This window comes from Perca flavescens, chromosome 22, assembly GCF_004354835.1.
Source record: "Perca flavescens isolate YP-PL-M2 chromosome 22, PFLA_1.0, whole genome shotgun sequence".
Lineage (NCBI taxonomy): Eukaryota > Metazoa > Chordata > Actinopteri > Perciformes > Percidae > Perca > Perca flavescens.
In genome coordinates, this window is record NC_041352.1 from 2,480,227 (window position 1) to 2,502,633 (window position 22,407).

Genomic DNA, 22,407 nt, shown 5'->3' on the forward strand with positions numbered 1-22,407 from the left:
GTTTAAGCTATATTTTGACAAACAACAGTTTAATTATAGGCAAAGTCCCTCCCCTTCTGGTGGACCACCATAGGAGCTTATTTTGGAAAAAGTATACACAAATATTTTTTTGATCCCGTTTTAATTGTGCCACGAATTACACAAATGATGTTCATCAATTTAAAAGATAATTTTGCAAGTCAAGAAAGTCCCAGTTTGGTAGTTTGACCTACCTAGCTAGCTTGCTTTAAAGGAATACGCCACCGTTTGTTGAAATAGGGCTTATCACGGTCTCCCCTAGCTGTAGATAGGTGGGCCAACACATTTTTTGTCTCAGTGCAAGTAATTAGGTTGTTTTTTTGTCTTTTGTTGGCTCACTTTTACATAGGACATACATAGGATTCCATTCACTATGCTAAGCTAACTAGCGGCGGCGCTGCCGGTGTTAAACGACTAAACGATGCATGCACAAAAAATGTGTTGGCCCAGCTATCTACAGCTAGGGGAGACCCCACCTACCTACAGCGAGAGGAGACCCCACCTATCTACAGCTAGGGGAGACCCCACCTATCTACAGCTCGGGGAGACCCCACCTATCTACAGCTAGAGGAGACCCCACCTATCTACAGCTAGGGGAGACCCCACCTATCTACAGCTCGGGGAGACCCCACCTATCTACAACTAGAGGAGACCCCACCTATCTACAGCTAGGGGAGACCCCACCTATCTACAGCTAGGGGAGACCCCACCTACCTACAGCTAGGGGAGACCCCACCTATCTACAGCTAGGGGAGACCGTGATAAGCCCTATTTCAACAAACGGTGGCGTATCCCTTTAACATGGTAATAGACACTTTTTTAAACTTTGGACAGAGCAAGGCTAGCTGTTTCCTCTGCTTCCTATTTAATGCTAATTAAGGCTAAAAAAGTCCTAACTCCAACTCCATGAATCCAGCAATAGTATAGTATTTTTGGAAATATGCTTATTAGTTGTTTTTTTTGCCCAGAGTTAGATGAAACGAAGTGATCCTTCTCATATCTGTCCAATCTGAAGCTAGAGCTAGCAAGTGGTTAGCTTAGCTTTACAAACGGGTAAACAGTTATCCTGGCTAATTCCTAACCAAAGTTTCCCACAAGCATCTCTAAAGCTCGCTAATTAACATGTTATATCTTTGTCTTTGCTTCCACCCCATGTTTCATTCTTAATGCTAAGCTAAGCTAACTGGCTGCTAGCTTTTATATTTACTGTACAGACATGAGTTTGGTATTGATCTTCTTCTGTCACTCTCATTTTGAGTATATTCCAAAATGTTGAACTATTCCTTTGAAATGGTCCCTTTGAAAAAATCTGCCGAGGTTGACATGCTGATTCCTCACATGACCAGACACACACACACACACACACACACACACACACACACACACACACACACACACACACACACACACACACACAGGAATGTGACTTTCATGATGTTGAACAAATTACACCTAAGGCACCTCTACCATCTGCTCATAATCCAGAGCACTAACTCATTATATCACGGTTGGAATAAGGTTCTTTTAAATAAAAGAACAAAGAGTACAGGTATATTCTTTGTCGATTTGACAAGAACAAAGTCTTGGCTAAAACAAGGGATGTAAATGAGTAAAAAAAAAAAAACTATCAGCCCAACCTTCACATTATGAGTCACGAACAATGCTCATGCTTATTCAGTGTGTCCACTGAGGTGTGCAGCATCTTCATTTAATATTTCCATAAGGTTGCATTTGAGTGTACGCCAGGCAATTCCTGTAATAAGGAGGTAATGTATTCTGTGCCAATGGCAAAAAGGTACGCTTGAAACATCCCTCACAGGAGCAGCAGTTTCCAACTTGACAGTGGACACATACATAATTAAGCCAACTAAAAAAATGAATATTTCATCTCAAAGCATTTTCATCTCCAAACATCAAAACACCTCAACGTCTCACATAATGAGCAAGGTAAATTACTTCTATTCACAGAGGGAATACGCAACAAGGAATGCTCACTCAAAGCTCAGCTTGAAAAGAAGAGGGAGAACTTACTTCTTTTTGGATTTTGCGAGAATTGCGTTTGTTTTAACATGCAAGAAAGAGCTAATTCTTTCCTATGATTGTTTGCCTAACATTATTTCGAAGCTGTAATTGTGTTATTATGTTATATTATAGTGCCAGCCTAAATGCTTTGTAGCCTGATCTGACCATAACTCATACTGACCTGTAATGACAATTCATCCATGAGTCGCCTGAGGACTTTTGGGTTCACAGATATGTAGGCACATGCCAATGGAGAGGATAGATTATTCCATAACCTTGCAGTAGTTGAATTTTACTAGTGTGGTCTATGTGAGTGTAGCTTTTGCCAAATTTTCCATTCCTGTGATGACATTGAGGCTCTCAAATGTCTGAGTTTCCAAAGAACACGTTGTACGTTATATTGCAGTATAGCTTAAAATGGCTGTGTGGTACAGATGGAAAGTAGGTGCTGTGCATAGTGCTACAGCAGCACCACGCTGGAGAGAATTAACTTTGACCGTCTGACTCAGACTGGCTCCCTGAACACCTTCATAGATGGGAATTAACCTGCCACAGCTTGAAACGCTTTACTGAGCGCTGGTCGATACTGTCATTATCCTAAAGCAATTCTTAATTTTATTTGGCCCTGAGCTAAAGATTCTTGTATTGATCTCAAAGTAGGGATGCCACAGCTACTTTTTTCTATAGTTAAGACCTTTATGTGTCATTAAAAAAGAAGAAGCTCTTAGCTCATATAGCCAAGAGTTCAATATACGGACACACACACACACACACTACTGACGAATCCAGTATCATTTTGAATGTTTAAACATATGTTTCACAGTGATACCTAAGGCTTTATTTAAAGTGTTGCTTACAGTAATAAGGCACAAATGCCAGTGAGTGATACCTCAGTGTTTCATCAAGGGTAACAGAAAAAGGCAACTCTCTTTCATATCCTGTTTTGGGAGATGAGAAAGGTTGATATTACTCGCCGAGCACTATCAGCATGAAACAGAGCCTTTCAGAAACGCAGCAGTGACAACACCTGTACTGAAGTTCCTGATTACATGTCTTTGTTCTCAAGGCTTCTGTCACTGCTGCTGTGTGAAAGAGACTAACAGGGAGACAGAAAAAGACACAGAGAAATCCTAAGCAGCATGAAATGGAATACATCTTTGTCTGTCTGTCTGTCTGTCTGTCACACACACACACACACACACACACACACACACACACACACACACACACACACACACACAGTCACAGGCAGAAAGCATCACCACCTGCCACAGACTATACACTGAGGCCTGTGATAGTGGTTAACAGAACAGGACATGTGTAGCCCCAGGTGACTCAAATTGCAAAACTAACAACACCATGCTTCATTGCACCAAGAACGTTGTGTGAAATACCAGTAAATGTGTGTACGTGTGTGTGTGTCAATTCCCATGAGTGTCTAAATGTGTGTGTTTATGGGTATGCATTTGTGTCATAACAGATCCTATAATGTATCGCAAATAATTCAAATAGACTTAATTAGGATTAAAATAACTGACAACCAACAACAAAAAAGAATATCATTATAACTATTAAAGTAATGATTAGTCTTTCTTTTATTATTGCAGAAAGAATAAAATATTAGTGGGAACGATGCAACAAGAATGCACCTTTAGTGGAAACAGTTGGATGTAGTACTCTGTAGCAATTACAGCACCCTCCTTGCAATGTATATGTACCCTACTGTACTAATACTAGCATACTATGTGTGCATAAATGAAAGCTAGATTTTGTCACAGGGCCCCTCTACTAGACATGGCCAAACCATTAGGAGGGGGGCCGGTTTTGGATGGAGATCTGTCCCTTCTGCCATAGCTGCATTAAAGGAAATGCCCTCAACAGGGTATTATACTATAACTATATATACATGTGTGTGTATATATATATATATATATATATATATATATATATATATATATATATATATATATATATATATATGTGTGTGTGTGTGTGTGTGTGTGTTTATAAGTATATGTGAGGATACAATATAGGGACATGAATGTACAGTACATTATGTGTGTGTATGACAATATGTCCAATGTATGTATGTCTTGTATGCTTTTCATGTGAGACATAAACATGTGCAGGCATTGAAAACAACTCCCTCCTGGGACAAGAAAGATCATCTATGTAAGTAATAAATCAAATCTCGCCTGAGGTGGTTCTGTATTTTGGTGGTGCAAACTCCCAAACAAATTTGCAATAAATTCAATTATTATAGCCAACTGACATGGGCTTTTGGTTGTAATACAGGGAACTAAATTGCCCACTATTAAATAAAATACTTAAATTCAATTTCAATTATGGATGCTCAGATCCGATGTACTGGATTGGTATCAACGTCGATGTTGGTCTTATTAAGGAGCTTGGGTATTAGCTGTGACATAATCGGTTTATAATCAGAATCAGTATCAGGAGAGGAAAAGTTTGATGGGTGCATCCCTAATGAGCTCATCACTCATACAAATCCAGTCATCAATCAACATAACAACGGCAGAGGCCATTTATCCTGCATAGAGAGTATTTTTTACTTGTGATAGCCTACCTGTATTCTGTACTTTCTAAAAGGGATACTCAGGTAAATTAGTATTGCACTTCCATAAAGTTGGGGGACTTCTGAGCAACAGAAAAAAATAGTTTGTAAAACCGGTGGAGTGCCCCTTCAATTTCACATATAAATGCAGTACGTTTACCTTTAATGAATTATTACATTGTGGAACTGAAATAAAGGAACTGGCGTCATGTGTGAGTAGGTGTCTGTGTGTTTGCCCGGTGCTACGGCAACGTTACATTATTGTTACTACGTTCAAAATGAACCTTTTTTTTTTCTTTTTTTAAGATTATTTTTCTGGGGCTTTTCATTTTATTTTTTGAAAGTGGGTAGATATGAAAGGGGGCCAAAATGACCCATTTACCAGAGCGCTTGGATGTTTCTGACGTCCTCTCAGCTGTGTGACAGTGACAGCGCTGTGTTGTTCTGCTACAGGTTACTACGCGGCCGCTCATTGGCTGCGTTGACCGAGCCGAGCAAAGTAGGTCCCCGGAATTTTACGAGCCGTACCATTTCTGTCTACACGGGGTTTCACAGGAAATTGTGACTGCAGGATGAAGCTTCCTCACCCTTTTGAAACACACACTGTTCACTATTAACACCTACTTGACGTCCATGTGACTCTATTTATTATTTTGGTACGCATAAGCCGAGTAAGGCAAATTGATTAATAACTCTGTCATATTTGTTCCACCCGCCGGATCAAGTTGACGGTTTGGCTCAAAATGGCTGGAGAGAAACAGTTATGAGGATCGACGGTCTTTACGAAAAAATGAGCCTGTCGTAGCTCGAAGGCGCTTCCTCCACATATCTGGGGACCCAGGTGAGACATGTTTAAAGTTAATCCAACATTTACGCCCAGCCCGCCGCTGCGAGAGAGCGAAAACGAAGCCGAACGGGGCTCGTTTGCAACGTTAGCACGGTAGCATTTACATGCAGCAGTTAAGGACCTCTCAGAGCCTAACAGAATGAATAGCAGTTTGGAACTCAAATAACAGTCTTCACCAGGGCTTTACGTGGAAGTGCACGTGCAGCAAACAGCGGAGAGATATCGAAGGTGTCGTGTGTGTGTGTGTGTGTGTGTGTGTGTGTGTGTGTGTGTGTGTGTGTGTGTGTGTGTGTGTGTGTGTGTGTGTGTGTGTGTGTGTGTGTGTGTGTGTGTGTGTGTGTGTGTGGCTAATGCAGAGCGGGCCTGCGGCTAACTCTGCAGCTGTGCATCGCAGAAGTACGTCATCAGGCTAGGATTCCCTGCAGTGAGCTCTGTACCATAGACTGTATACCAGTCTATGCTCTGCACACAGACACCAACGATCTGAGAGATGTGCTAACAGACATAACTGACTTGCATTGTGCTGTACAAGCTCACTACTGTCCTTAACTCACCTGTATGCTGTGTAGATGTGAACCTCAGAGGAGGGAGTCTGGAAGTTTGGTTTCTTTTTTAATAGGCATTGTGTGCTGTAGAGCTGTAACAATTCCAAATGTTGCTGTGCAATTACTTGTCTCAGAAATAATTGCGATTAACAATATAATTGTCTCTTTCAGTCACATTTCAAATGATTTATTTATTACTTTTTTTATTCATTTAAATTAAAGCTTTGAATGAATTCCAGGATACATCTTTTGGATATATTCAGTTCAATTCAATTTTATTTATAGTATCAAATCATAACAAGAGTTATCTCGAGACACTTTACAGATAGAGTAGGTCTAGACCACACTCTATAATTTACAAAGCCCCAACAATTCTAGTAATTCCCCCAAGAGCAAGCAGTGCGACAGTGGCGAGGAAAAACTCCCTTTTAGGAAGAAACCTCGGCAGACCCAGGCTCTTGGTAGGAGGTGTCTGACGGTGCCGGTTGGGGGTGTGATGAACAGTGGCAATAATAGTCACATTAAAGATAATGGAACAGTGACTTCAAATGGTAGTCGTAGTTAGACTACCATACCAGTATCGGTATCGGCTCCGATACTGCCTAAAACACTGGTATCGGTATCGGGAAGTACTGGAGTTTATGCACCGATCCGATACCACTTAATAAAGCCCTGAAGAAAATCTATGTTAAAGTAGTTTATTTATGTTCTTTTTCCGTTATAACCGACTGTCAAACTGGAGAATAAAAGAAAGTTGTACGACATTCATTGTTTGTGTTTGTTCATGTTTTACAAAGAGTTTAACCTGAGCCAGACAGACAATAAAGATAGAAATCATATCACATCCATACCGGGATTTTAGTATACACCTGTTATATCATATCACATCCATACAGGGATAGTAGTATACAGTTGTTAAAACATAATAAAATATATGACACACTGGTATCGGATCGGTACTCGGTATCGGCCGATATGCAAGTTCAGGTATCGGAATCGGTATCGGGAAGCAAAAAATGGTATCGGACCATCTCTAGTCGTAGTAGTTCATGTCATATCAGGGCGCTGCAGGGCGTTACAGGATGTAGCGTGGCCCAGCAGAGCATGGGTGGACGTAGCAGGAAGCAGCAGGCTTCAGCAGGACGTAGCAGGACACTGCAGGGCACCACAGAGCTTAGCAGGGTGTAGCAGGACCACTGCTATGTGACCCAGATAATGTAATAACAGCCTATGAATTAAACAACACCCCTTTATTGCTATACAGTTTTTTTTCCTAACTATATCCCCACTTGTCATTTTTGTTGCTATGAACGTGTGTTTCAAATACAAACAACCAACAATTGAAATAATAAATTATAATAATACAGTCTGACCAATAATCACTTATATAATAACAGTTTGGCATATCTAAACAAAATCACCATTACCAGTCGTACAGCTTAAGACCTTAGCTAATGTTGGCAATTAATTGCGGTCAAACAAAGAAACTGCCATTACGTAAAAAAAATTGATATAGATAAAAAATAAACATAGTTATAATCAATATTAGGTTAATTCAAACTATTTGGTTGCTGTTAGGGCTGGGCAATATATTCATATTATATCGATATCATGATATGAGGCTAGATATTATCTTAGATTTTTGATATTGTAGTATGGCATAACTGTTGTCTTTTCCTGGTTTTAAAGGCTACATTACAGTAAAGTGATGTCATTTTCTGAACTTACCAGACTGTTGTAACTGTTCTATGTTTGCCTTTACCAACTTCGTCATTATATCCACATTACTGACCACTACTTATCAAAAATCTCATTGTGTAAATTATTGTGAAAGCGCCACTTCTCAACCCGACAATATCGCCGCAATATCGACATCGAGGTATTTGGTCGAAAAATATCATGATATTTGAATTTCTCCATATTGCCCAGCTCTAGTTGCTCTGGATATAATAATAATAATAATAAACTCTAAATGCAGTTGAGAACCTGTTGCACAGTTAGAGCAGAAATGTAAATAAGCAAACACATGATCCTGTTGAAACAGAAGACATACTACAGTTATACTTGACAGAGTCTTATCTTATTGCACTTTAATGGGAGCGTGCCTGTGTTCCCACAGCCCTGTGTTCCCAACAAGATTTTTAGTTTTCACTGAAAATTAGGCCCTATGTTCCCACATTTCTAAGATTATTTTCAAAATTAGGCTCTATGTTCCCACATTTCCTTTATATCAGATTTTATCCCCCTTTCTCCCAATTTGGTAGCCAATTACACCCAACCTATCATCCAGTAGCAATGGACTACAGATGGAATGTAACCCTAACCCTAACATAGGGCCTAATTTTAAGAAAAATCTTAGAAATGTGGGAACATAGGGTTGTGGGAACATAGTGCTTACCCTCTTTTGTATAATTCAAATTACAACTAAATTCAAGCAGATGGGGCCCAACGTTTGGGTCAAATAATGATGATGACATATACTGTAAGATGATACAGATTTGTAAACTATGAGAGATTTTGCCAGTATATGCTTATAGTGTGTTTATGGCTGTGTAGGGCATTGCAAGAAGCAGGACTGGATTTACAGGATATTTTGCATCCGTGTGATGCAGTTCCTTGGAAGTTTTTTTGGATGCAACACTGATTATTTTGATTTATGTAATGTATATATGGCTTCCAAATTGAGATTTCAGAATAACTACTGTTTTGTTTTTCACATTTGCATATTCTGTGATAGAAGATTTGACTTATATATCAACCATCCCCACTAAAGGGTCCTTATCACTTAATAACTGTGGTTGAAGTTGTGTTCTCAGATCCTGTCAGTTTTTGTTTTGTTTTTTGCCCCCAAAAAAAGCCAAAAATAAATTGCCTACCGCAGCTTTAAGAAACAGTACCGGGAGAGAGAAGTTACAATTGGTTTGTGATGCATGGAGAAAAGTTGTCTTTCTGTGTTTCCTAATAGACTCTGGCACTTCGCCACGGGGAGGTCAAAGGTTAGAGGCAGCTTCAGGACAGCTCGCCTGGAGGGAGTTTTTGTGTTGTCGTTGAAATGTTGCTGACATATTGCTTTTGTAGCTGAGTGAACCCGGTGCTCCACATGAGCTAACGGTGGGCAGAAACTGCACGAGTTCCTTGGTATACTTTTCAGGCCCACTGTTACATACCAGGAAAAGCTCTGAGAGCATGATTTACTCTGGCTTTATACATTTGGAGTACTTTGGAGTAGGGCTGAATGATTAATTGCATTTGCGATAATATCGCGATATGTTAAAACGCGATTTCCTAATCGCAAAGGCTGCGATTTGGTCTTGATTTGATGACTCGCAAGAGCAAATCAGTCTGCACTACGCAGAGAAAGCATCAACTTAGCACGCTAACGCTACACTGTACCTTGAGCTGATCTCTGTCATTCAAACAATTCTGACTTGAAGTTTAAAACTTTTACAGCCAGTTTAATAAAATGAAGGGTTTTGCTCGGGCTCGAGTCCATACATGCAGTTAATGGATACAGGCACGCAGAACTGAAGACTCGGTTGGCAACGAGCTAGCTCTGATTAGCGGTTAGCTCCGGTTAGCGGTTAGCTACGTTATAAAGATATGGGTGGAGGAGCTGCCACTGAGAGGGGTAGCTAACAATCAGACTGATAAATGACGGTTCGGGGAGCTTTCACAGCAGCGTGGCCGCGGGGTTTCAACGGTTTTATTAGTACAGTTAATCCCACGGCAAGACCAGCAGCAGTTAACGTAACGATAGCCTCTCTGAGCTAGAGCTAACGTAACGATAGCCTCTCTGAGCTAGAGCTAACGTAACAATAGCCTCTCTGAGCTAGAGCTAACGTAACGATAGCCTCTCTGAGCTAGAGCTAACGTAACGATAGCCTCTCTGAGCTAGTGCAGTGTTGACGGTGTCGGCACGCAACTTCACGAGGGGGAGGGGCTGGAGGCAGCTCCTCTCTGTGCACTGTAAAAAAATGTGTGTGTGCACACAAAAAATAATCGAATATCGAATCGCAATCGCAATATTTGGGGAAAAAATTGCAATTAGATTATTTTCAAAAATCGTTCAGCCCTACTTTGGAGTGATCTGGTCTAGGGATCGACCGATACTGGTTTTTAAAGGCCGATACCGATCAAATTAAGATTTTGGAATGTTACAAACTCCAACACAAAACTTAGTTTAAATGCTTTAAGCAATTACTTAATACATGAGAAACTTTCACCATAATCCCCAGTAACAGAGAGTCAGATAGTTGTGGGGGGGGGGACATGAAGTCAGACTCAGTGGGGAGTGAAACCAAAGCTGAGGGACAGACACAGAGCTGTAGCAGAGCCAGAGTAGAACACTTTTTAATCCATTAACTTTATCGGTTATCAGGCAAATAAAACGCTGATACAAATAATCTGCAAACTGCCAAAAAACGGACTGATAATCAGCCAGGGCCGATAATCGCTCTATCCCTAATTTTAGGCCTACTGTTGCATACTAGAAAAAGCTTTATTTGCTGTGCAATATATCGATATTGTGATATGAGACTAGATATCGTCTTAGATTTTGGATATTGTAATATGGCATAAGTGGTGTCTTTTCCTGGTTTTAAAGGCTGCATTACAGTAAAGTGATGTCATTTTCTGAACTTCCCAGACTGTTGTAAATGTTCTGTTATTTACCTTTACCCACTTAGTCATTATATCCACATTACTGATGATTACTTATCAAAAATCTCATTGTGTAAATATTTTGTGAAAGCACAAATAGTCAACACTACAATATTGTCTCTGTATCGATATCGAGATACTTGGTCAGCAATATCTTGATATTTGATTTTCTCCATATCGCCCAGCCCTACTTTAGAGCATGATTTCATTTGGCTTTTTTACATTTGGAGTACTTTGGAGTGATCTGGTCCCAGTGAACAGGCTGTGTGACTGCCAGTCTGAGACCATTCATGGTCCCTGAAGTGTCTGACCTAAGATCAGGGTGAACGTTTAGATTAAACACCTCCTAAGATGTTAAAAATGAGGAATGTGATCCACTGGGGTGAAATGAAGATTCCGGTGAAGGAGAAAATTCCCCTCCAGTTTAATGGAACTGGCAATCTCTCTCACTGGGGCGTACCGTATATTCCAGAGAGTGTTCTCGGTTTAACTTTTCCACATACAACAGTTAATTGTTTTACTATCTGCACCAGCTCAGTTTATGTCACAGAAAAGACACCGTAAAGTGTCAGCAAACCCCAGATATCTTGGGTCTTTATGCAGGAAAAGTTGACTGGAGAAAAAACAGTTTTCTTTTCAACAATGGTTTCACTTTTACAGTTCACACCAACTCGGAACTGGCAGGTTCCTAGAACAAACCGTTTCCTGGGACGTTTCAGTTGCTTGCTCTAGGGGGCGGTTTTGTGTGAGTCAGACTGTGACAAACTCTTGGTTGGGCAACATTATTAGGACCTGTAGAGAGAAAAATACTTTCACTGTTGCATCTTTTTTTTTCTTCTTTTTTTTTCTTTTTTTAGAAAAACTGCTTTATCAGCAATATTAGTGCCGATGATGGAAAGCAGGTCACACCGCATCACACAAATCAGAAAAAGACTCTTTCGCATTTGGTACAACTTTCACACTCATACCAGAAACTCCCACGACACAGCCAACACCTGCTCCATGCTGCCTCTTGATTATCTTAGTTTAACACAGTTGACACTTAGGCTGAATCCCATTTCTCTGTCTTCCCCTTCCCCTTTGTCTTACCCCTAGCCCTTGTCCCTCGAAACCGAGTGGTAAGGGCTAGGGGTGAAAACATACCCCTATGAAATGTGACACCGCTTGGTTACGGTTACGTCATCATACATCATACATACTGAGGTCTGTTTGCAATAAATATTTGTATACACACTGCACGGTGTGTTGTATATCTGTTTGAGTTATCACTGTTTTGAATGTCATTGATGTTCAGAAACACTTTCTTTGTTCTTTGTTTGAAAAATCTTACTTTATTGCCCAATAAAGTAAACATATCAGGCAAAAACATTATATAAAAACATATTATATTACATAACCATTATCAACTATTAGAGCCATAACTTACATGTCACACACCCATGTATATAAAAAGGCACTCAAATGTATGAGAAATGAGATTCAGACTTATCCTACTTTCCCTCCAGCACACGCTCCAGTCTGATTGTGGTTGTCGTCATCAGGCAGTGCGTTTACATGTAGTCTAAAAAAAATGATTATATTCGGGTTAAGGCAGTACCCCGATTTCACAAACGCCATGCAAACACCTTACCCTGGTTAAAATCAAAGTTCTCATGAACAGAGGTAGAGAACTCCTTCAGTAACCGGGGGATTCCTGCATGTATACCTTAAAGGGGCCGTAGGTAGGATTGTGAAGATCCAGGACTTGGCCAAAAAATGTGAACATGGACAACTTCTCAGTCCCTCCCCCCTTTCCGCTAAAGCCCAAAATGGTCTCCTAAGCCCCTCCCCCCACAAGGGAGAATGAATGCGTGTGCATGAGCAGTGATTGACACGCAGTTAAGACACAAGTGGAGGGACCGAGGAGCCCCCGCTGCGGCCGCGGTCTAACGTTAATGTTAGCTAACGCTAACCAAGTTAGCCTGCTAATTCCACTCAACACTGGTTGGATATAATGAGTTGAACAAGTTGTAAGTCATCTGGCGAGAACACTCTGCTTTCCCACGCTGTGACAAGTGTGTGTAAATGAAACATTAAGTTGTTGAATTTTACTAATTTAGCGGTTGGTCGGTGTCATCTTGACCAGGTCAACCGGAAGAATAAGCCAGTTGGCAGAGCGCCACCTACTATAGCGGAGGTAGAGTTACTCCTGTCATTCTCCCCATTCTCCCCCCGTTCATGTATACGGGGAGAACTAGCCTAATCTGGTTACTGCTGTGCATGTAAACGCACTGTGTGAGGAGTCCCGCTTTCAGTTTGTCGTGATTAATTGGCTCATAAAAACATCATGTAAACTTCCAAAAAGCTTAAAGGGCCAGTTCACTTGGTTTTATTGGTCCAGTTTTTGTAGATATCCGTCACTGAGACTTCTGCCTCCAGCAACACTGGACACATGATCGCAACATTTGTAAATTGCACGGCAACAGCCCTGGTTCCTGGTAACTTTAGGTAATCCACACAACATGCTGTCTACTTTCTACCATCGAAATAGTCCCTAGGAAAACTAAAGCTGAAAGAAAGAATTTATCGGCAACTATTTTGATAATCGATAAATAGGCCTACTACATTTATTTTTTTTAAGCCAAAATGCCCAAAATGTGATAGTTCCAGGTTCTCAAATGTGAGAATTTGCTATACTTCTTAGTCTGATATTATGGTAAATTGAATATTTGGGGATTTAGACTGTTGGTTGGAGAAAATAAGACATTTGAATATGTCCCCTATTGCTCTGGAATATTGTGATAGGTATTTGTCACTGCTTTCTGATATTCTGATCAGACCAAATAATTACTGGCACGTTAATCGATAACAAAAGTGGTCGTTAGTAGCATCCATAATGACGGTTGGCCGTGTGTTCTGTGGCTTATAAAAAGAAGTAAGTTGTGATAGCTGCTGAAACGTCAGAGGGGGAGTTTTTTTTAATTTTTTTTATCTAATATATATATATATAATTTTTTTTAAATCTAGTATAAAAAAAATAAATAAACATCTACATACACCACTAAAGCAAAGTAGCAAAATATGTTTTTTCTTAATTTGGCTGAACTGACCCTTTTATTGCTCTTGACTTTACAAACTGTCCCTCTGTGCCTTGAGTGGCTGCCTTTTGTTTGCCTTGAAAGAACGTGTCACGTTACACAAGCGCAGGTCACTTCAGTGACAGTTCATTTAAGGCACTTGCCCGAGTATGTGACCCAGCCAGTCATAAACACATGAATCAGCCTTTTAATCTGGATACAGGTCCTCTGATGAATTACATAACATTTCCATTTATTCTTCTTTTCAGAGCTGCTCACTTGGAAAATTGGTTAGCCTATACATTTGTTTTTAAAAGATTTTTTTTTTTTGCAGACTCAGAGCAGACTCAGAGCAGCTCTCTGCTCTGAGTCAGTGTGAGGATCAAACACACACACACACACACTCTCTCGCACAAAGCAGAGTTTGGCTGTGACGGCATCCTTTATCTCGCAGCTAACCGTGGGAAATGTCTCACACTTTAAGGTTCATCGCATACAATGATTATAAAAGAAGAATTACATGATATGTGATATTATTAATCGCCAGGATATGAGTAAATGGTTGGCATGTAAACTTGGCATCCAGTGTAAACCCATGCCATGTGACCAACTGGAGCATTTACTTTGGCTGGCGAGCAGTGTGGTTTCACATGTGGCTAGATGAGGAGGGTGGGAGCAGGCAGAGGAAACTTAGATGCATATCTAACATTTCCGCTCTATCATAACTAAGATCATGTTACCATAACCCACAAGATTTTTTCTTTTTACTTGCAGGCTTTGAAGTAAGAGTCTTAAGTGGTAGGTAATACCAAAAAAGCCGAGAGTGTTCCCCAATCTTGTTGAAATTTTGCACGATGAGTAGTAGTATGATAATACAGCCAAACATTCAGCCCGCCTTTCTGCATGGAGCGGCTCGCAGGTTGGTCTGAGTGAAATAAGTCTTGGCCTACTTTTTCAACTACGGCATCTCTACGTTATGGGCATAATATTGACTGAATTAAAATGTAACACTCCCCTAAAAACATTAATACTAATTCAGTGAGGCATTCAAAGACCGAATCCCCTTGTGTAAGTTTTGGAAGAAAACCTAGAACAAAATTAGAAAGTCCATCAGCCTATTTAGCCTAATTGATTAAAACCATTGAAGTGCTCTTTTCACATTTTAGAGTTTTTTGTTGTTGTTCTACCTGAATTATAAGCAGCTGATATGTAACCCATCTGTTAAGTGCTGCCCAAAGATGTCACGAGGGGAGAGTTGAAGAACAAGGAAAGTGCATCTCTAGTCTGAATAATGAATGGAGACCATATTGTGGATGGAAAAAGGGAGGATGTGGTTCGGTAATAGTCTGGTGAACATTTCTTTCTCTGCTAAATTGTTGGTCTTGCTAGACTCTTGTTTCCAAGAAAAGTTAATGAAAATTACATGTGAAGCCTAACGGCTGACTTTTACTGGATTTGTAGGCTGCAGGCAGCTATGGCACATTATTATATTAGGCTGCTCCTCTGAGCATTAGCATAGTTGCTGGCTGTTCCACTTCTAGCAAACCATTTTGTTGGTCGTTGTGGGGTAGCATTAGGGCTGGGCAATATATGGATATTATATTGACATCGATATATGAAGCTAGATATCTTAAATCTTAAATATTGGATATAGTAATATCGTGATATGGCATAAGTGGTGTCTTTTCCTGGTTTTAAAGGCTGCATTACAGTAAAGTGATGTCATTTTCTGAACTTACCAGACTGTTGTAACTGTTCTATTATTTGCCTTTACCCACTTGGTCATTATATCCACATTACTGATGACTATTTATCTAAACTCTCATTGTGTAAATATTTTGTTAAAGCACCAATAGTCAACCCTACAATATCGCCGCAATCTTGACATCAATGTATTTGGTCAAAAATATCGTGATATTTGATTTTCTTCATATCGCCCAGCTCTAGGTAGCATCAGAATAGACTGCAGCGTTGGACCTGTGTGGTCATTGTAGCTGGCTCCTGGTTTTCAGATCTGTCATTTCACTTACTGTAATAATGGCTTCATGATACATAACAGGGTTCCTCTAAAATAAAAGTTAAGTCAGACATCTTTTGAAATGGACTTCAGTAAATGCCGCTTTTTTATTAATCTGGGTAGGGAAGTGAGGGAGCAGCCTCTTGAGCAAGGCCCTTAAGCCCAGACTGTTCCAGTGGCCAACAGCAGAGATGTTTCGATCACGATACTGGAAAAGCCTCAGATACTTCCTAAAATGCTGGTATTGGTGTCGGCAAGTCCTGGAGTTTATGCACCGATCTGATACCACATTATTTAGCCCTGAAGAAAATCTACTTTAACTTTCTCCATTATGACTCAATGTCAAAGTAGATAAAAGAAAGTTTTGTGACATTTATTCTCGGTATGTATTTGTGTTATTTATGTTTTACAAAGAGTTTAACCTGAGCCAGGCGATACAATTAAAGATAGAATTCATATCACATCCATACAGGGATAGTAGTATACAGCCGTTTAAACTAAATAAAATATATGTATTTTTAAAAACACTGGTATCGGTACTTTGTATTGTGCAAGTTCAGGTATCGGAATTGGTATCGGGAAGGAAAATACGGTATCACAACATCTCTACTTTTTGTATAGACCAGTTTCAAGGAACTGAAAGTATTGAGCAGGCTGTTCCTAACACAATTTGTTCTCAGTGATTAAAGGCTTAAAAAAAAAAGGGAAGTTGTGTTCTGCCGCTATCATGATAAAGTGGCATGGTGGCTTAGGCCCACAATGAGAGTTATTGCAATCAGGGGGTTTTCATCATTTTCTATTTTGGTATAGATATTTTTAAATGTACAGTGTGTAGCCGTAGTTGGGATTGTTGTTTGTTGGCAGGAAAAAAAAATGTAAAGTATCAGTACATAAGGAAAACTGTATTGCCTTTCATAATGTTATTACTCTACATATTTACTCTTTTTTACTAGAGCTAAAACAATTAATCAAATCATTTATTAGTGAAATCGACCAAAAATTAAACAGCAACAATCGAAGAATAGGAAAAAAACTGAATGTTGACTATGCGCATCTGGCTGTTGTTTTAAGACACTCTTGAAAAATTGTGAACTTATCCTTTTAATGCCTTAAAATGTGATTTTGACACAGGGGCTGTCTTCAGTCAGTAATAGTGTTATTTGGTGGTGCACATAAACACATTTTCAATAAAATTAGCACAATAACATGTTGGCACACAGTAAGCTGGAGCTCGTAGGGCCCCTGGAGTTCTTGGAGTTCTCTGACTGTTGGCTGACTTCCTGTTGGGTATAAGGGATGGCTCCAAGAGGCTTTACTTTAATTCTGGACATGATACTGTACATATGCCTACCACCCAACCACTGCGCCCCTTGGACACACCCAAGCATGAGAATAAAAATATCAATGTTTTGACCAGTTGTGATGCAACACAGATGTGTGGCTGTGTGCACAGTTTGGGCGTTTTCCAAGCACCATTAGCCCCTCAAAAATGGATTCATTTGGCAGAATATTAATAATAATCCTATCAATTTCAATAGGACCTTTGCCGACCAACGGTTGGTCGGTGCTCAGGCCCTAATAATTAGGGTTGGGTACCCTAACGGTACCTGGAATTCGGAAATGGTACCTAACAGTACCATTTTTCGTTACTTTCCCTCTGGAATAACAAAAAGTTAATTTAAGCTGATCGGGACATCCCTACTCCAGATGTACTGAAATGATTTTCCGTTGCTATAGAGACAGGTTAATTCCTGGTTAATTGTTTTGGCCTGTATGCAGAGGTAGAGTATACATTTATTTATGTCTACCAGCCTAAATTTCTCAATTAGCTTCAGACATTAGGGAAAATCGAAGTCATTTTGGGCCTACGCGTGTTTATTCTGTCTGAGACAGCCTTGTGAATTTGAAACCCAAGCCCACGCCGTGTCATTCCTCTCTGGTCCCTCCTACCCAGCGGTGGGCGCAGCACGTGCATGAAAGGCGTTCACTTTCATCCCCTGTCATTTGGCTGCTTCCCAAATATACTGTCTAACTGCTGCTCATTTCTTCTGCTCGATCCCACCCACTGTCTCCTCAGCCTCTCATCCCCCCTGCGTACCTTTCTTGCAAACACATTTCTGTGTCTCCCTCTCTCCAGCCCGCAGCTATGATTTTGGCGTCAGGGTTGCTCCCACTCCCTCCCTGTCTTGGATCATGTTACCCTGCCATTACTCAGTCGTTCCCCCTGCGAGGGTGCTCCATGTCAGGCGTAGCGGAGCCTGCCTGCCCGCTGCCTGTCTCTCCGGACCTGCGGACTCGCTCAGTTCAACCACAGACGCCCCTGGTCTGTGGAGTCGCTCCAGCTATGGCACTGAGTCCCTGGAAAATTATGCAGACGAGCGAGCGGCGGGCAGCGGGGTTAGCTGCAGTTTTAGAGCTGTAGTTTCAACATCATGGAAACTAAAGCATATAGGCATATACATAAATATTATCTGACTAGGACAAATGGTTTTTTTCTGAAATCTTTTTGATGTTTACCCTTACACCCACAAACACACAAGTGTTTAGGGGGCAGGGTTGTGAGCAGCACCACAAGTCCAGCCCTATACCGTGCGTCACAAGTCGACTGGCGATTTGTGGACCTCATCGTTTTATGGTTATGTAATGTCGGTTCCCTTGACGAGTAAAACCTCTTGTTAAACCCCACGCCGCCCTATTCCCATAAAAGTGAGTGATGCAGGCAGTGGTATGAGGGTCTTGCTATCCCGTTAAGGTGGGTCTGTCTTCCTACATGTACATGTCACGGGATCTGTACAGGTGGCTTAGCCAAAACATGACATTGCAGAAACTTCACTGACTTGGCTTTATTGCTTGATTAATGCACGCTGAGTAAAACTACTAAATCTGCTGAGGAATTGTGGGATCCTATAGGTCTAATTTACGAGAGTCATTGGGGGAAGGTGTGTACCTGTGTCTCTGCCCATGCCCTTTCATAGGGTGTCAACTTTTATAGAGGCTACAGCATCCTCCTCTATTAAGCCTGTTGTGCACTCTAGTGGAGCCATAACTCCCTCTCCTGCTCCTGCCAAGCTTTCAGTTCCTCAGTAATTTATTACGTTATCCGACATATGGCTGTCCTTTGCGATGCAAGGTAACATATCACAGCACAGGAAGGCCCGCTTGGGCTAGGCTAATCCTTTCTAATTGAAAGGGAGGCAGCGTTTTGGGCCAGTGGCTTCTATGGTGCTCATCTCTCTGCTTGTTTTACAGTAATGAGACATCTGAGGCTGGAGAGCAGAGCTGTTTGTAGAGGGAGAAACGGCTCTTGAGCCCTAGGGCCTGTAGGGCTGTCACAGACAAAACAACAAAGCTGACTGCATATTTACTCTAGTGTGTACGTGGGCATTTATTCTGCCCTAACACTGTCTCAGCACTGTCTCATTTGCCATGCTAATGTTAGATTAGATTTGTTTCATTGGAAAGGAACTGTCACTGCAGGTATAGTGACGCTGTATTATTACTACGGATAGAAGTTCTCTTTCAGTTTTCACGATTACAATGATTGGTTTAACTTAGTCTCCTATGGATCGTGCCAGTTGTGTATATGAAAACAGAATAGTTTGAATAGAACTACTAAATATCTAGTTTATTTTGGCACATTTATTAGATCCTCAGGAGCAGCTTGAGCACACTAAACAAAGGCCCTGTAAATACAGGGTGCACTCATTGTGTCTGTCTTTATGAGCAATATATATATATATATATATATATATATATATATATATATATATATATATATATATATATATATATATATATATATATATATATATATATATATATATATATATATATATATATATATATATATATATATATATATATATATATATATATATATATATATATATATATATAAAATCTATTCTACTTTTTCCCCAAAGTGATGCCATATGTATGTCTGCCTATATTTTCAGTGTAATTTGCCACTGTTTTGGGTGTATCAATTTGCGGTCGAATCTCAGAGGCCCTTGGTTCGTGGTGCCTTAAACAACCATGGTAATCTACAGGACCTTATTGTAAACAGTTTTATTGAGCATTTCATTCTTTCCAGAAAGACATGTTGTTACTGAGCTGTTCAGATGTCTTTTATTTGCCCATGAGCTCCATTGTACTGGGAAGTGGTATTTTTAAACTTCATTAAGTCACATCAAAATACTCTATCTGGATAGATATGTTTGAACATTGGTGAGAGGAAAAACACAGTTAAATGTGTTATGTGCTGCTACTGAGCGCTGCTGGTGATTATGTGGAGATGATGTTAATTTGCCAACTGTTTATTTTTCTGTTTTATGTTGTCTGGTTTTGTTGTGTATATTTTAAATATGGAACTTTTGTACTGCTGTCTTGGCCAGGACTCCCTTGAAAAAGAGATTCTGAATCTCAATGGGATTTCTCCTGGTTAAATAAAGGTTAATAAAATTAAAAAAATAAACAGTCCTTCCTAGTACAGTAGTGTACTGGTAACTAACCTGGAACAGTAGATAATGTGTTGCTTAATAATACTTTGGCAATTATGGTTACTGTTGGCTGTCTGGACTGTGGGATGACCCCACCAATCACAAAGACCATTATGTTACCCCTAAATTGGGCCAGCACCTGTCCTTCAGTGTCCTTCTGGCACAGTTGTACAGTTTAGTACAGTACCACAGCAATATTTGTCTTTATTTATGGCTTCACCCTGACATGGATTTACAGTACTTAGGTGTCTTACCTCTGGTGGTCCTGGCTGAACACAGTGCTTGAGTGGTACAAACACAAAGGGCAGTGGCACTCAGTATATAGTGGATTTTCTTAGCTTTTAGCTCGTACCGCCACCTTGTTTATGTGCCCAAAAGCTACAAGCAGCCATACTGGCCTTGTATTGCCATTTTCACACACTAACGGTGACCTGGCAGTGTATTAAGGCAGATCTGCAGCTACACTCCAGATCCAGTTGGACACGCTAAGCCCTCTAACAGCTCACCAGAGACCTTTTAAATTACTTCTTTTTTTACGAGCAGGAAAGCACCTCACATGTTTGAGGATAGATTTTTCTGTGTTTTTGCCGTTATGTTTTATTTTTTTCTATCTCAGCAGTACACACAAATACAAACGGTTTGTACATCGGATATCTTTGCTCGTGCGAGTAAAATCTCTCTCACGTATACTCACGTGTATGCACCACACCACTCAGGAAAAAGTACGCTCACACTCTGAAAGGTATGAAACTGACTAACCTTGGCAAAGATACTTGAGAGGCTTAAGGTTAATACTAAACCGCTGTAATCCATTATTTTGGTTGGTTTGAGAGCCGAGATAGCAATGGTTCAGCATGTACCTGTCAGTACTAAATGATTGCTTATTTCCTGAAGGAGGGGTGGAGTGTGGGGGGGGGGTAATAGCAAGCAGCTGCTTCAGCTGGACCTTACCTTTCCTTTCTGTAAGCCTGCTGTTCTACCAAGATGGCCTGCATGCCAAAACACCTACTTGTGTTCAAATTCTGCACTGCCTGTTCGAGAGACCAACTGCCGTAGGTGGTGTGTAATCAGGATGGAGAACAAGGAAAAAGCTCGATCCACCTTGATGAGTGGTAACTTCCTGCGAGGCAGTGTTGGAGTAACTAAGCAATGCGAGCAAATGAAAAGCATCATTGTTTGTCCAGCGAGTTCACTCAGCGCTTACTACTTATGACAGACCTTTTTTATTCTTCCTGCTGTGGCTTTCCTTTGTGATTAGCTAAATGCTCCATCGATCTGCCAAGTTGCGGCACCCGGAGCAAGGGAGCCATATTCATCACACAGTGAGAGGAGCATGCAGGATGTTGCACAGGCTGTCCCTTTTTCATTGGGAAACGATAAACATAAATCTGTGGAATGCGTCTGTGTGATATAAGTCTATGGTGGACTAGGGAAGGGTTGGGTGGGGGCTGATATGCACTGCTTTCCTCAGGCAGTAGAATTAGAGAGCCGGAGCTCTGTGGGGTTTGCTGACATTTGAGGAAAAAAAGCCCACCTTCAGCAAAGGCAGACTTGCAAATCAGTGTCACAAGTGCAAGATTGTTGCTCTAAAATGGGAGCGAGGATGTGAGAGCTTCTGAGGAGCCCCCTCAGCAATGCAGAGGTACTGTGGATAGGGCAAGGCTTCTCCCTGTGAATCACAGCTAATTAACGAAGTAATTAAGATCAGAATCTCTGCTCAGAGAAGGACTCCAAATTGTCTATACATTCAAATAGGGCCATCAAAATTAAATCCCTTCCATTCACGAAAGGGGTAAATGAAAGCGTTCAGACCCTTTCCTCTCTATTATCCCCGCCGTGTGTCACACAAGGGACATATGTTGAAAAGAGCAAGCCAGTGTTACGGTGAGTTAAAGCCCTCTCTGCTCCATCAGAAGCACTGTTCATAATGCATTTGCTATACATATTTCAGCTTGAGTGAATTTATTTCAATAAATAATGTCAGTCCAAGGACACGCTTCGATCTTTCCATGGCGGCCACGCTGACTGTAAGCCACACCATATTGTCATCTCATTCTTCTTGTGGCAAGTGGTAGATTAACAAACACTTTATAAACAGGGCACTGAGCATGTCCATAGTTTTATCATCACTTCACACTGCCAGAATAACCTCTTTCTGTGATGGATGTT

At 40.6% G+C, this 22,407-nt stretch overlaps 1 protein-coding gene across 1 annotated transcript in view; it reads left to right on the forward strand.

Annotated features, from left to right (window-relative positions):
- The first annotated feature begins 5,151 nt into the window (after window positions 1-5,151).
- The window catches only part of znf438 (zinc finger protein 438), a 58,684-nt gene continuing 41,428 nt past the window's right edge, over window positions 5,152-22,407 (forward strand). Inside the window, exon 1 of the mRNA XM_028569438.1 lies at window positions 5,152-5,456. The gene's annotated coding sequence lies outside the window, so the exon portion shown is untranslated. The remainder of the gene's footprint in view (window positions 5,457-22,407) is intronic.